We start from the raw sequence: 17,261 nt of genomic DNA, 5'->3' as shown, positions 1-17,261 counted from the left end.
TTTTTTGGTTATCACACCAAAGGCTCAGGCTACAAAAGCAAAAATAAATAAAAGGGAACTACATCTAACTTGAAAGCTTCTGCACAGCAAATGAAATGAATGCACAATAAAATGAAAAGGCAGTCTATGAACTGGAAAAAAAGTGTTTGCAAAGCACATATCTGATAAGGGGTTAATATTCAAAATTTGTAAAGAATTCTTACCACTCAATAGCAGAAAGGCAAATAACGTAGCTTTTAGGCAGGCAAAGGAACTGAACAGACATTTCTCCAAAGAAGACACAAAAATGGCCAATGGATATATGAAAAGGTACTCAACATCTCTAATCATCAGGAAAATGCAAATTAAAACCACTATAAGACATTACCTCACCACCATTAGTATGGCTATTATTAAAAAGGCAAGAAATAACAAGTGTTGGTGAAAGTATGAAGAAAAGAGAATCCTGGTACAGTTGGTGGGAATGTAGACTGGGACAGCATGGCTTAGTCTGTTTCCTGTTGCTTATGACAGAGTACCTGAACCCAAGTAATTTATAAAGAAAAGAAATTGATTTCTTACCGTTATGGAGGCTGAGAAGTCCAAGGTTAAGGGACCACATCTGGTGAGGGCTTTCTTGCTGGTAGGAACTCTCTGCAGAGTCCCAAGGCAGCACAGGCCCCACATGGTGAGGGGGTTCAGCATGCTAATTCAGGTCTCTCTTCTGCTGCTTATAAAGCCACCAGTCCCACTCCCATGTTAACCCATTAATCCATTAATTCATGAATGGATTGTAACATTAATGAGGACAGTGCTCTCATGACCCAATCACCTCTTAAAGGTCCTACATCTCAGTACAGCCACATTGGGGATTAAATTTCAACAGGAATTTTGGAAGGGACAAATATTCAAACACAGCACAGCCATTATGGAAAATGATATGGAGAGTCCTGTAGAAATTAAGAATTACCATACGACCTAGCAATTCCTCTTCTGGGTATATTCTCAAATGAGATGAAATCACCATCTTGTAAAGATATGAACTTCCATGTTTCTTGCAGCACTATTCACAATTGCCAAGCTGTGAAAGCAACCTGAGTGTTCATTGGTGGATGAATGGATAAAGAAAATATGAGATAGATAGATATATAATGAAATATTAGCCTTAAAATGGAGATCCTGCCATGAAATACATGAAATACATGAAATAAGCCAGACACAGAAAGTAAAATCTTGGGGAGATGTAGGTCAAAGGATACAAAGTAGCAAACAAATAGGATGAGCAAGTCTACAGATCTAATGTATAATATGGAAACTACAGTTAATAAAATTGTATTGTTTAGGGGAAAAAATATTCCATTTGCCATGTTGCATTGTCATTATCTGCTTACTTATCTGTCTCCCTCAATGGACTGGGAACACACAGAAGGTGGAGCTTTGGTCTTAAAAATCTTTGTAGTGCTGGATATGTGAAAGACAACTAATAAATCTTTTCCTCTTATGATGACTATGTAAACAATTGAGCATGTAGTTTTGCAAAAGAGTTAAAGAAAGATAAAAAGAATATAAAAATACATAAAAAATATGTGATTGAACAAATTGCTGAATGATTTAATCCAAGGAAAAAAAGAATATTTACTCAGACTCTTTCCACTTATGTGTGGCTTATAAACTTCATCATCACCACAACGTTTCATGAGCTTGGCTATCTTTCTCAGGAGTTTTCATTCAGGAAGGCTGCCTACAATCCGCTAGGCAGATTGGGCCTCTCCAAAGGCCTTGGGCAGGTCAGGACACTCCTGTCACCTCCGACCCTTCCTGTCACCAGAAAACATAGAAAGTGCAGGTCATGCTAGTGAATAAAGACAAGTCCTGATGACCACCTGCAATTGTCTAATCTGGCATCCTATACACAATTCTTTATTTCCTGTATGTTCTTTAAGAAGTTTGCTCCAGAAACTGGAGCATGGTTCAGTAAAAAATTGCACAGAAATTGAGTTTGAATTTTCTAGTTCAAGTGTCAGCCTTGACACATTCCTGTGACGTGACTTCTTGCAAGTCTCCTGAACTCTCTATGCCTCAGCTCTGTCAGCCATAAAACAGAGGCAACGATGTCTTGCCATCGCCACATGGCAGTTATTGTGAGGATGGCAGGAGCTAATGGGGGAGGGTGGACTTTGTACAAAGCTATAAAATTGGAGATGTTACCATCACTTTTGCCAAATAATCTACAGAACAAAATCTTAAAAACTTAGTCCTTTCTCACTGATAGAACCAAACCTTAACATTTTTATTCTAAGACAAATGCTTTGCTTGAATCAAAGAGCTGACTACATTTTTGCTTCGTTATGTCTAGGAAATAACCGCGTGATGGCCAAAGTGACATTTTGATTGTAACAGACTTTACAACAATGAGAGACAGCCTCCCTAAATTGTTGAATCCAGTTACCAGATGCGATACCCAGCTGGTGTCAGTGTGGTCACTTGGGTGAAATAAGCTCTTTAAAACCAGCTGTCAATAATTCCATTAAAAAGTGGGCAAAGGACCTGAATAGACATTTCAGATGGCCAACAGGTACAGGAAAAAATGCTCAGCATTACTAATCATTAGAGAAATGCAAATCAAAACCACAAGAAGATATCATCTTAGCCTAGTTAGAATGGCTATTTCTAAAAAGACAAAAAAATAACAGATGCTGGTGAGTATTTAAAGAAAAGGGAACTCTTATACACTATTGGTGGGAACATAAAGCCATTACGGAAAACAGCATGGAGATTTCTAAAAAATCTAAAAGAACTGCCATACAATCCAGAAATCTCACTACTGGGTATTTATCCAAAGAAAAGGAAATCAGCATATCAAAAAGATATCTGCACCCCCATGCTTACTGCAGCACTATTCACAATAGGAAATATGTGAAATCAACCAAGTGTCCATCAACAGATGAATGGATAAGGAAAATATAGCATATGAAATCCTGTCATTTGCAGCAACATGGATGGAACTGAAGGTCATTATGTTAAGTGAAATCAGCCAGGCACAGAAATACAAATACTACATGTTCTCACTCATCTGTAACAAAAAAAGTTGATCTCATGGAGGTAAAGAATAGAATGATACTGAAGAGAGGCTGGAAGGGTGTGGGGGAAGGGGAATAAAGAGAGATTGTGTTTGTATGACTACAAACACACAGTTAGATAGAAGGAATAATTTCTAATGTTTAATGACAGAGCAAGCTGTCTATAGTTAACAATGATGTAGTGAATATTTCAAAATAGCCAACAAAGGGACTTAACATGTTCCCAACACATAGAAATGATAAATGCTCAAGGTGATGGATATCTTAAATACCCTGACTGGATCATTACACCTTCGTGCATGTAACAAAATGTCACCTGTTCCCCCGTAAGTATGTAAAAATATTGGGTATTGATTTTTGTTTGTTGGTTTGTTTTTGAGACAGAGTCTTGCTCTGTCATCCAGGCTGGAGTACAGTGGCATGATCTCAGCTCACTGCAACCTCCAATTTCCAGGCTCAAGACATTCTCATATCTCAGCCTCCTGAGTATCTGGGACCACAGGCATATGTCACCACGCCCAGCTAATTTTTGTATTTTCAGTAGAGATGTGTTTTCTCCATTTTGCCCAGGCTTGTCTTGAACTCCTGAACTCAAGTGATCTATCCATCTCAGTCTCCCAAAGTGCTGGGATTACAGATATGAACCACTATGCCCAAAAAAAAAATAATAAAGTATGTTATTTAAAATTAATCTATCTCTAAGATCTCAGTTTAAAATAACTAAGTGACATTGAACTATTCTTTCTACAGTTTTTAAAAAATCTTACATGGTATAAGATAATTTTTTTTTTTTTTTTTTTTTTTGAGACGGAGTCTCGCTCTGTCACCCAGGCTGGCGTGCAGTGGTGCGATCTCGGCTCACTGCAGGCTCCGCCTCCGGGGCTCACGCCATTCTCCTGCCTCAGCCTACTGAGTAGCTGGGACTACAGGCGCCCGCCACCACACCCGGCTAATTTTTTGTATTTTGTTTAGTAGAGATGGGGTTTCACTGTGTCAGCCAGGATGGTCTCGATCCTCTGACCTCGTGATCCGCCCGACTCCGCCCCCCAAAGTGCTGGGATTACAGGCATGAGCCACTGCGCCCAGCCTGTATATGATAATTTTTTAAAAGCCAAATTGAAAAATTCACAAAATACAACACTACAAACCTATGTGGCCCTCAGAAAGATAAAGATATTTCTTTATAGATTGCAAGGTTCATTGACCGGACTACGAAACTTTGTGAGGGTCACATAAATACCAGACAGTGTGTTTTGCCAAGTTCATTCAGACCCTGAAGATTTGGAAAATGTCACTTATTCCTTCCCTCTACCTAGAAGGCTGCACATCACTCCTCAGCCCCAATGCACTTGCACATGTAAATACACAGACACGTGCAGGCCCCTCAAAACCCAGCTCAGATGTCACCTGCCTAACTCAAGCCTGATGGCAAATCACTACTGTTGTATTCTTCCTCTGAATGTTCTATACTTATTTCAGTGAATGACTTAAATTTACTAAGGCTGGATCTTTATTATTTATATATACTCAACACCCAGAACAATTCCTTCCTTCATTCTTTCTTTTTCTCCCTCCCTCCATTCACTTCTCCCAGTTCATGGCAATTGCATCTTTCTATTTACATAGACAAAAAGCTATGAAGTTATTCGAAAACAAACAAATATGGAGTCACTAATGGCTCCTCTTTCATACACACACACACCCTCTACATTCAACCTGTCAGGAAATCCTGTTGGCTCTACCTTCAAAGCTGTATATCCAGGAACTGACCATCTCTCACCATTTCTGCTACAAACAGCCCAGTGCAAGCCACCATCATCTCTCCTGCCTGATGACTGCAACAACCACCATGGGTCTCCTTGCCTCTAACCTTTCTCCTTTAAGTCTCTTCTCAACATACAGCCAGAGAAACTCCTTTTAAACCTAAGTCATTCTAATCAAAGCCCTCTAATGGCCCCCTGTTTTACTCAGAGGAAAAAGACAAAATAGACTGCATGGTCCTATGTGATCTGGTCCCTCATTTTCTCTGACTCATCTCTCACCTTCACTTATACTCTGATCACTTCAGCCTACTTGCTATTCTTTAAATAAGCCGGATACACTCCCTATTCAGGGTCTTTGCACTTGCTATCTCCTCTGCCTGGAAAGCTCTTCTCCATATCTCCATGACTAATTCCCTCACCTCCTTCAAGTCTTTGCTCAAATGTCGGCTGCTCAATAAGGTCCATCCTGACCACTCTATTTAAAATGGCTGCTCACCTTTGTGCTCCCAGCACACCCAATCCTCCTTAGCTTGCTCTGCTTTTCCTTTCACCCTGCCCTGAATCACCTTCTAACATGCTATATAATATTTGTCATGTTTATTAATTATCTACTGACACGTTCCCACTTCCAGCTACAACATAAACACCAAGAAGTATCCTTTTGTTTTCCAAGATATGACTCCAGTGCCTGGCACATAGTAGGTGCTCAACAAATATTTGTTGCATAAATTCATTTGTTTGAAAAACAGACTTCCTATACTTAAGACAGAATGTTCTATAAAAAGATTGGAGGGACTCTTGGAAAGATCCCTAGAGCACTCCCATTATTTTGGTAAATGGAGGACTCAAAGCCTATTGGGGTCTCTTTTATACTTTAATTACTATTATATTTTTAATTAGTTTGTATTAAAAATTTAACCAGAACAGCATAAAACTAAACACTTGGCAGATTTGTGGAACTAGTAAAACCAAGCCATAGGCATACTATTTGAAGGGGTCTTTGTTTAAGAGCTCAGAGAAATCTAAAAGGGAGCAACCAGGTTGTGATTGCAACCAATGCCCAAGGAGGTAGGGGAGATATGGTCGGAAAGATGAATCTAAAACTCACAGTCAGTGGGGTGCAGTGGCTCAGGACTGTAATCCCAGCACTTTGGGAGGCCAAAGTGGGCAGATCACTTGAGGCCAGGAGTTTGAGACCAGCCTGGCCAACATGGCAGAATCCTGTCTCTACTAAAAATATAAAAATTAGCCAGGTATGATGGAGCATGTCTGTATTCCCAGATACTCGGGAGGCTGAGGCACAAGAATCTCTTGAGTCCAGGAGGTGAAGGTTGCAGTGAGCCAAGATCAAGCCACTACACTCCAGCCTGGGCAACAGAGGGAGACTCTGTCTCAAATAAACAAATAAATAAATAAATAAATAAATAAATAAATAAATAAATAAATAAAACTCACAACCACAAAATTTCATTTAGATAGTGAGTGGCTCAAATATAAGACATAAGATTAGGTTGGAATGTTTGGGCAAGACAATTTCCTGCATGATCTTTTTTAAAGGAGTCATCTTGTTTTTAGCCTCACAATATTTAAGGCCAAAATATCAGGTAAATATTAGTCATCATTTCACTTTCTTGTAACTCTCTAAATGTGCCATATTTGCTGTTTTTGCAAAATGTAGACAGGGCTCTACTACTCTAACCCAGTGACAAAATAAATCCCCCCACAGACCTTTCAAAGCTCATTCCTGTGAGTCAGAAACTACCAGACAGAATTGTCTTCAAACGCCACTGGGCTACATTCAGGGGCTGAAATTTAAAAGGGCCCATCTGTATTTTTTTATGCCCTGCACCTATTTCTTAGCATCTGAAGATCAATACAAAACATATCAAAAGAGTGATAGATTTTTCTCCTGTGGAATAATTCTCAGCCAGTATTTGATCTTTTATCCCCTAGAAGTCATCCCTAATAGTCATCACCATTCCTATGTTTGTTTAGTGAATTCAAATGAAGAAGTATCAACCCCAGGCATCTATAAATTGCACATTAAATCTAATTTTAATCAATTTCACATTAACTTTTATTGAAGTGCTTAATAAGAATAATCATTTTCTTGAACCCTAGTAAATTATATGCATGCTGAAGTGTTCAGGGAGAAGCGTATTGGCATCTACAATTAATCTTAAAATGCGTCTAAAAATAAGATTAATTAATGGATGGGTAGAAGAATAGATATGTGACAAAACAAGCATATTAAAATGTTAATGATGAAATCTGGATCCTGAGTACACACATATTCTCTGTGAATTCTTTTAATTTTTCTATAGGTTTTACTTATTATTAAAAGTATATATATATATGGTAGGCCAGATGTGGTGGCTCACGCCTGTAATTCCAGCACTTTGGGAGGCCGAGGTGGGCGGATCACGTGAGGTCAGGAGTTCAGACCAGCCTGGGCAACATGGTAAAACCCCATCTCTACTAAAAATACAAAAAAAAAACTAGCCGGGATTAGCTGAGCATGTTGGCACCTGTAGTCCCAGCTACTCCGAAGGCTGAGGCAGGAGGATTGTTTGAACCTGGGAGACAGAGATTGCAGTGAACAGAGATTGCACCACTGCACTCCAGCCTGGGCAACAGAGCGAGACTGTGTGTCAAAAAAAAAAAAAGAAAGAAAGAAAGAAAAGAAAAGAATATTTGACAATCAAATGTAAACAGAATGGTAGTCAAATTATATGAATCTTGGTAAACTAAACAGAGGAAATCCACTTCTAACTTAGAATTGCCCCCATAGCCTCTGTGACTACTCTGAGAGGGAGAGTCATTTTTTATCTGAGTTTTGTATCTCTACTATGCCTGTTTAGTCATTAAATCTTTAATGTTTTCTTCTTCCTTTGGCCTTACCGTTGTAAACTAATCTCCAATTTTAAAGTCTCCCAAAACTTTGTATCAATGAAATAACTCATAAAACATGCATGAGTCCCCATAACATAAGCTGAGCTCCCCTTTCCACACAGATGGTAAATCCTGGATGCATTTGCAAATATTTCATGTCTTCCCGATCAATAAGTGTTCAAAGAGTTGCAAACCCCCTTTATCGTAGTTTTCATTTTAGGTGTTACTCCTTCTCTTCTATCTAACAAATATTCTTTTTTTGCAGGGCGGGGGTGCGCAGCAGTGGTTTCTCTGTGTCTTTATCCTTATCTCAATTTCTCTCCATCACTTTGCTGTTAATGATGTGTCTTTCAGACTCTCTTTCTCATCTGTCTGTTTATACTTCTGGATGGCTTTGTCTCTTTCAGCATGTGAATGAAAGATAAGAAATGCATTTGCAAAAATAAATAGAAATAAACTAAAAGACACCCACCCATAAAACTATTCCTGGGAAAAGGAAATTCCTCTTACCTGTCAAAATCTTTCTGGCTGGTCCTTTCAATTTCTCTTTCTTGTCTTCATTCCTTGAGAAGCTATTTGAGCCTCAGGAATTCCCTAGAGCACAGGAAGTCTGAAGGGCACAATGACACTTCAGCTTTTCCAGTGTTTAATACCCTCCCAGGACCATGGAAAGAGAGCAAGGGGAGGAGCAAGGGCTGTGTTTATGGCAACTGACACATTGCTTGCACTCATACGTGCTTTATTGCCATTAAATAAAAATGGCCATTCACTCTGTAAACACTGGTCTTGAAAATGAATGCAAAAACGTAAGAGACAGCATTCCCAAAAAAAGTAATAATAAAGTAATATAAATGAAACTACCCTTTTTCAATTTTAATTAAAATTCCCGAGAATAAAAATTCATCATACTTATTCCTATTTCAATGTTTTAGTTTTCATCTAAAGTCTCTAGACTATAAGTTCCTTGAAAGCAGGAACTGGGTGTCATTCATCTTTGTGTCATTCATATCCCCTAGATATCCCATAGTAAACAGTCTTGCACATAGTGAGTCTCAACACACCGTTTATAATGGATGAATGGATTGATGGATGAATGGATTGATGGATGAATGGATTGATGTATGGATGAATGAATGCAGAAATAACTTAATGAATTAAACAATGACAAATGCTCCCTGCATTGATAAGCTTTACCTAGGCAAGGAAGCTCAAATGTCTGCATAAACCTTGGGTGCTCTAACCTAGCTCATGTCAATCAGATTAGAGATGAGGGTATATATTTACATGCATAAGTTAGGGTAAGAGTTAAGCTGCTATAACAAGAAACCTAACAATAATATGGCTTAAAGGACAAAGAAGACTGTTTCTTTCTCACATGGTTTAGTCCAAAGTAAGTATTCCAGGTCAGCAGAAGGCTTTTCTCTCCGTATTCATTCAGAGACCCAGGCTAATGCAGACATGCCGTATTCAACACATGGCATCCGAGATTCCTGCAAGTATCACCAGTGGAAAGGGTGAAAGAGCTAAGCCCAGAGACTTCCTCCTAAGCAAGAAAGGCAGAAGTGGCTCACATCTCTCCCACCACCATTCCATTAGTCAGAACTTGGTCACACAGCCACGCCCAGCTGCAAGGAGGGCTTGAGATTTGGTTTCCAGCTAGGCAACCCATGCTGTTCAACTCTATTACCACAGAAAAAGGGGAGAGAGGATGGATTAGGAGTGAGGGGGTCAGCTACTATCACCATCACATTTTGTATACATGTTTATCACCACTATCTCAAAATCTGAGGACCGATACTTGGAACGCAGTGGTGTTTAGTTTCTGGCATAAGTATTTGAGGAAATGGGGTCAAATGAAGTTTCCTGAAATAAACTGTCACTGAAAGATAGTCTGTCATTAACAGAGTTTAAATTTATGCTTCTCTGGATTTTTCCAGGATTGTTAAATTTATACAGAAAACCTAGAGAGCCTCCTACTCAGAGGATAACTTCCCAAATGATAGACTGTTCATTCTTCATCAGTGTACCCTTAATTTACCCATAATGTGAAGATAACAGGGGCACAATTTTGTTCTGCTAGGAAATAGAGTCACTTAGCATATAGCCAAGAAGCAGTGTGTTCTCCAAATGTTCTGATTTCCTCAAAGAAATGTTATCATACTTAAAATTCTTCAGCAAAAACAGTTAAGCTCAGATATTTAATGCCATGCACTCATTCTTCTGCCCCTTTCTTCTCAGGAAGCAGTGTTCTCTTCTCTGACTCATTAACCCAATAACATTCTCTTCCTCAAGTCTCCTTTTTATTCTTCCAGGGCCATCTGGAGTTTCTTGGATACCAAGATGACCTTGGGCTCAAGGTCCTGAACTCTCTCTAAGACTAACCCTGGTTAATTAGTAAGGTCCTTATTTCTTCTATTACTTCAGGGCTTTCACCACTTTTGTCTACTCTGTCTCCTCTCTTTGACCCTCAAGACATCTTCCTACTCTTCCTGGTGTGCTATTCTCTCACAGGGAAGAAGCTAGCTGGTCTAGTTCGGGTTTCCCCCAAAGCTGATCCTGAGACAAGAACTTGGGTGTAGGTGATTTATTTGGAAAGTGATCCAAGGAAGCAAGGGAGGAACAGGTAAAGCAAGACCTGAAGAAAGAAAAGCCAAAAAAGTGTGCTTTCATGAATGTGTTACCTCTGTAAACAACTAGGATTCAATCCCACTGGGGACCTGTGAGAAACTCTGTAGAAGGACCCTCAGAACCATCCCCATGAGAGACAGTTGATATCCCTCAGTGGTTGAGGGTTTCCTTTGGGGCTAAGGAAGGGGGTAAACCCCAGCACATCCCAGCTGCCCAGGAAGGAGGCTGAGTAGTCTCCCTTCTCCGTGAGAAAACCCCTCAGGCTGAGACGCTGAAGCCTGGACACTTGCCATGGGAGGCAGAGCGCATGCTCAGGAGCTGCCCTCAGGAGGTGAGCTCAGAGACTCTGATCTCAGAGACACTGTAGGGATCTGGACCAACAGAACCGGCTGCATTTGCCAACTTCCTCAAAATGATATCTCCGCACCCCAAGACCTCACTCACCCCCTGACTATTTTCACCAGGAGTGGGACCAAATCCCTCAGACTGGAGTCCACAACTCCATCCTCTTTGTTCTTGCAAACATTTAAATCAAAATCCACTATTGCCCTCATCAGGGTTTACTGGGTTTTTTCCCCCCTCGAGGTTTCCCTCACGAGATTATGAGCTGCTCAAAGATAGAAGTGATATCTTCTTTGTAATCATGGGCACATAGTAGGATCTCAACAAGTATTCACAGGGTGAATCCGTGAGCAAATAATCACCTTAATCATATATTTAAACTCAAAAATGACCTTCTTGCCCGGGCATGGTGGCTCGTGCCTGTAATCCCAGCACTTTGGGAGGCCAAGGCAGGTGGATTACTTGAGGCCAGGAGTTCAAGGCCAGCTTGACCAACATGGTGAATCCCCGTCTCTACTAAAAATACAAAAATTAGCCAGGTGTGGTGGCTCGCATCTGTAATCCCAGCTTCTCAGGAGGCTGAGAAAGGAGAATCACTTGAACCTGGCAGGTGGAGGTTGCAGTGAGCCGTGATTATGCCACTGCACTAGAGTCTGGGCTACAGAGCAGGACTCCACCTCAAAAAAAAAAAAAAAAAAAAAAAAAAAAACCTTCTCCAGCTTCCCCTTGTAACTGACATTGACATCACATTTCCACCTTAAATTACTTCTTGATGTTAGACTACAAAAGCTCACTGTTATTTCAAGAGAGACCCTGATCAAGAGTATATCTGACAGTTGTAGAGGGAAAAGAATTTCCTTTGTGAAGCTGTGAAAAAAAAAAAACTGCTTTTGTTAATTAACAAAAAGACATGAGAAAACTTGTTTTCTAAAATCATAGACCGTCAGAAACTTTACTGTTTGAAATCACATTTAATGAGAATGAAACACCTCATTCTTGCCTGGAGGAGCTAAATCATTTTAACACAGAAAAACAGCCTGAATTTCCAGATGCAGAGCTACAGATAAAGGTTTTGCACACAACACTCCACATTTATCTTAACTTTGTAGTTTCTGATGAAACAGGACAGTTTCAATCTCAGCCCAGGCTACATGTCAAGCCTTTTATACGCTGCCCTGCTTTGCTTTGAGTTGGCACACACTGCTTTGCTTAAATTTTACCTAAACCTCACCCCTCCCACAAATACAATAACAAGCCTGTGTCTTCCTTTGTCAAGTGAGATGCCTGCTGGTTTCTCTGACATGTGGTCTCCCTTGGTCGCAAGTTAACCTAACATTGTTGAATGGCAAATATGCCCTTCGTGGTCTTCATCAGATGGACTTTATCACATCTAGTCAATTTGTTCATAACACAGATTAATCTGTTGAGGTTGCTAGTCATTGCCATGAAAAGCACTTAGAGATAGACCCTGAGAAAGCTGGGCAGGTAAACTTCAAGCAGGGGCTAAGCCAGAATTTTTTTAAGACCTAGAGGCTTTAAGGGTATGGTAGACTTTTGAAAAGGGCAAATGTATGTGGTGGACCTGAACCTAGAGTATAGGAAAGACAACACAGTGAAACAGTCATTTACTCTTTGCATGCCTTAAATGGTAACTACTCAACTTATCGGAAAATTCCATCTTCAGTTCCAGCGGGAGTTGCTAACCACAGATCTCAGTCCACATACCACAGTTGGCCCAGGAATCAGGAATCACAATTGACCCAATACTGGCCAATCAGAGTCCTTCCTTAGGTTTTCTTCCTAACATCTCTAGTTATGAAGCTTTACAGATGTGTGCTGAAGTTTCCTGTTCAGCTTTGTGGGGCAGCCAGCCTGACCCCAAAACACTGAGGAAGGCAGAGATGAAATCCTGAGAACATTCAAGTAACTGTATCTTGCCCTTTCCACATGTTGGTAGTTTTTTTAAATTTCGTTTTGTGTTGTTTTGTTTTTGGTTTTGTTGGAGTGTTGTCATTGTTTGTTTATGAGAATCAATATGTTACCTTAATTGCTTAAACCAGCTCAATTTGAGTTTTGGTCACTTATAATCCAGAATCATCACTATGACTTTTGCATAGACACAATTTAAAACTTTCTCCAGGGTTCCATATTGAATGGAACTCTTACTTGAGTTTTATTCCATCTCTGCAGATGCAAGCTTGCACTTCTTTTTGTCAGACAATGAGCACCATATAATTCAGCCGCATTTTCTATTTTCTTTTGCTACCAGGAATCCTACAGCCAACTGCAATATCCAGTTGCATCAAATGTTTGTACATTCACAGAACTTATTCCTGGGAGGGATCTTACAAATTATCGAGTCAAACCCCTTATTTTTAAGAGAAAACTGATGTCCAAAATGGTGATATGATTTGCCCAAGGGAAACATAAGCAATTAACAGTCATTTTCTTGGGTAACTGACCAAGAAATCACTACTCACTTTGCTCCTTTTATATTCTCTCAGCTCTTTTATCTGAAAACTGCCTCAAATAAAAGTGTTTCCATTTTCATCTTCAATGATGGGTGGGCAGAGGGTAGAGAATGAAGGAGTGACCTCAGGAAAGAGGGGCAGAGATAATGAGATTTAACCAAGAAACTAACACTATTCGGACCCTACCAAAGCCTGGAAGTTTATACAAGAAATAAAGTTCACAGTGACTTCCTAAAGGGAAGAGATTATTGAGGACTCAGGGAGTTTTAAGGCCAGAAATAGAAGACTTGGTGCTAAACTCAAGAATTCCTTAGACTTGGTTACAGTTGTAGTGCTCTAAAACTTAAAGATCTATGTTTTATTTGTGCCTAACAGAATGAATCCAGCAATGCTAGTCACAAATTTGTAGCATCATGTATTCAATAAGAACTGTGTAAAAACCAGGCTGTGGCAGAATTTAAGATGTAAACCACCTCTCACAAATACTCCATGGGTGAGAAATGACAAAAGGAGAAACGACGCAATAAACGTAGTCTGTGATTCAGAGTACATCTTTGAGAGATAAGATACTAGCAACTCCATGAGCCAATATGAGGCCCCACCCAGGACAGCATGTGCTTATTAGTGAATAAACTTCTGTTGGTAACATAAGCCCGGGCACCCTCTGAAATTCCCCTTGATCCGGAAGCTGAAAGAGATACATAGGACCATACAGTCTTATTCCCCAACCTCATCCCCTGAAATCACAGAGACATAAAGTCCTTCCACATTTTAGATCGGGGGGAAGGCATCAAGGACGTTTAAACCATTCTTCTCCATCCCTACACTCCAAAATCAGATCCCTGGAAAAATGAAGATCCCCAGTTATCACCAACAAATACTGGCTAAGTGTTCACAGCATAAGTGGCACTTCACTGGCCTCTTGGAATTCAAGACCCAAAAGCTATGTTCACTGGAGAGACAAGATTTCCACACCCATGACAAACAGCAGAACAAGAAAGAATTCAGAAACAAAACATAAATGACAACAACAAAAGATAGCTAACTTTATACCGTCAAAGCCTAGGCTTTTAAATGGTTGTTATATGATATCATTATTTTCAAAACCGTACCCAGAACGTTCAGTAATTCTGTTACACAACTTCATCAGAAAACAGGTCCAAACCCAGTGTGGGAAAAGATAATTTGCTGTGTGTCTTCAAACCCATTGTGGGGAAAAGATAATTTGCTGTGTGTCTTTATCTGCTAAATTTATGTAGTTAATGTTTACTTAGATAGAACTTGTGCAAGGATGAATACTCCTCTCTCCAAAAAATGCTCAATTTTTAAACAATGATTAGTTAATTACAACAAAATCAAGAGGTCATTGTCAGGAGGTCAATGATCTCAAGGTCAGCCATAAAGTCAACCTCCAATGATAAACATAGTTTACAATTTAAAATGATAAACACTTTTGTCTATAATAAATATTCTAACCAATATAATTCCTTATAGCAAACTATCTCAAGGTTATTAGTCAATGATCTTTCAGAGGTTTATATTAAGTAAACTTTTGACTACCACAAGAAGTTGCCTTTTAATAAAACTGACTTAACCCAAAAATCAACTTTATTCGACAAGATCCAGGTTAAAAATAATTTTAACCCCATTTTTTTCCCACTAGTGTGTAAATACTTTTCAATCTTCCTAATCTATGTAAAGCAGTGTATTGCCTTCTCGAAAGCACTGGCATTAACAAAGTGTCACCTTTTGAAATTTACTGCTATGGAAATCAACTTTCATTTTAATCAAGGTTAATTCAAAGAATTTGCGACATTATTTAATTCCTACACCAGAGTAATAGAGCATCAGTGAAATTTTCCCATTTCATCGATATGATGTGGTGGGTAAAATCTTTAAAACACTTCTCCAGAAACAATTTGGTATGTGGGCTTTAGCTTTCTTCTGTGTCCTAGGAGAAGTGAATTGCCTTAATCTGAAAACTCAAGCAGCATTTAATCAAAAGGCCACACAGTAGATGTGGCTACAACCAGTGCTACAGCTATCTTTATCTCCAACATTTTTTAAATTAGCCTAATGGCCATTGGAAATTGATTTTCTTTAGCAAAATCTATGATGTTCTAGATATGTGGATTTGCTAGATATATTAGAGACACTCTCTATCATTGCACGAATGGGATATAAGTACTTGGCCAGCCCAGTGTACTTTAGAAATATTGCATAAGACTTGATTCTCCAAGGTTCTGTGTCCATCCCCTGATTTGGAAGGATTCTTGTTCCCTTCGCTCTACCCAGATGGTCGATCCAAATCTTATCCCTAGAACATTGTCTCATTGCCTTGTATCAAGCCTTTATTTCATGCAGGCAGGGCACTATCAGATCTCCTATAAGACAAAGAACTAGCACTTTCTTGATCTTGCTGAACAGGTGATCTATAAACTAACTCTAACTCTAATCCTACTCTGCCTGTTTGTGACTGCTTCAATGTAAGTATCTGGTTAAATTCAGTCTGAGACTTGCTTTATTGTAACATGATAGCAAAATTGTAAGCTAACAGAGCTGTAGCTCCCTCTTCTAACTATTGGACACTACAGATACCAACCAAAAACTAAAATAAAATAAAAATAAAGAGCCTAATAATTGTGAACAACCACATCAATTTAAGTCAAGCTGCAATATTGAAATATCTATCTTTATTGTATTGAGTGTTTCTCCCTGCTTATAAAATCGTGTTATAGCAGGAATTTAAACAGCTTATAATAAGACAGCACGATAATACTCCAAATAATAAACCCAAAACAAAAAGAGAGACCAAGCAACAAAAAAGCAAGAAAGGAGGAAAAAAATAAAAAACTGTTGGCTAAGGAAAGAAGTAGCAATTGAGCATAGAATCTAGTTTTGAATGAAAATAAAGAGTCTAATAACTGTGAGCGACTACATCAACTTACATCAGATTGTGATATCCAGTCATCTGTCTTTATTTTCTTGGTTGTTTTTCCCTGCTTAGTTATAAGAGGAATTTTAATTGCTTGTAGTAAGAAGGTACAATAATACCTCAAAGAATGAACTCAAAACAAAAAGGGAGAGATCAAGTAACAAAAAAGCAAGAAAGGGGGAAAATAACAACCAAGACAGAAACACAACTAGTTATGTAGTTGGTCCAGAATGATGCCTAAAACAACCCTGGTCCACCCAGGTATGGCCATTTCCAGACAGAATGAGACTGAACAGCCTGAACTCCTCACCTCAGCCTTTCTAGAGTAACACTTCTCAGTCTGTTCCTAGTCAGTTTAACTCTTGTCCCCCTGACTGGTTTCCTGTTTATTACCTCAGTGATATGGTTTGCATGTGTGTCCCCTCCAAATCTCATGTTGAAATGTGATCCCCAATGTTAGAAGTGGGACCTAGTGAGAGGTGTTTGGGTCATGGGGGCAGATTCTTCATGAGTGGCTTGGTGCCCTCCTCAAAGTAATGAGTGAGTTTTCACTCTGAGTTCATACAAGAGCTGGTAGTTTAAGAGTGTGCATAGGAGCCAGGCACAATGATTTGTGCCTGTAATCCTAGCACTTGGGGAGGCTGACGCAGGTGGATCACTTGAGCCCAAGAGTTTGAGACCAGCCTGGCTAACATGGTGAAACCCTGTCTCTACAAAAAATACGAAAATTAGCCAGGCATGGTGGCTCATGCCTGTAGTCCCAGCTACTTGGGAGGCTGAGGCAGGAGGATTACTAGATCCTGGGAGGCAGAGGTTGCAGTGAGCCAAGATTGGGCCACTATACTCCAGCCTGGATGACAATTTCAAATAAAAAAAAAAAGAAGAAGAAGAAGCAGAAAAAGAAGAAGAGTGTGGCAACTCTCCCTAGCGCTCTGTTGCTTCCTCTCTTGCCACGCAATATGCGGGCCCTCCCTTTGCCTTCCACAGTGAGTGTAGACTTTCTGAAACCCTTACCAGAAGCTGAGCAGATGTTGGTGCCATGCATGTACAGCTGCAGAACTGTGAGCCAAAGTAAACCTCCTTTCTTTATAAATTATCCAGCTTCAGGTAGTTCTTTATAGCAATGGAAAAATACATAAGCTTACTCCTCAGACCTAAAAACACTTGGTAT

The 17,261-nt window shown here is 39.5% G+C and overlaps 1 protein-coding gene across 2 annotated transcripts in view; it reads right to left on the bottom strand.

The window, feature by feature from the left end:
* The window catches only part of LOC129033974 (collagen alpha-4(VI) chain-like), a 105,574-nt gene extending 97,319 nt beyond the window's left edge, over window positions 1-8,255 (bottom strand). The window contains exon 1 of one of the 2 annotated variants that reach the window (XM_054483242.2): window positions 8,225-8,255. The gene's annotated coding sequence lies outside the window, so the exon portion shown is untranslated. Of the gene's footprint in view, window positions 1-1,618; window positions 1,718-8,224 lie in introns of those variants that run through there. The other variant, XM_054483241.2, reaches the window with a different exon arrangement.
* Window positions 8,256-17,261: the final 9,006 nt, after the last annotated feature.

The sequence above is a fragment of the Pongo pygmaeus genome, chromosome 2 (genome assembly GCF_028885625.2).
Source record: "Pongo pygmaeus isolate AG05252 chromosome 2, NHGRI_mPonPyg2-v2.0_pri, whole genome shotgun sequence".
Lineage (NCBI taxonomy): Eukaryota > Metazoa > Chordata > Mammalia > Primates > Hominidae > Pongo > Pongo pygmaeus.
Note: the sequence above shows the minus strand (reverse complement) of the source record. Positions and strands in the feature narration are given on the sequence as shown.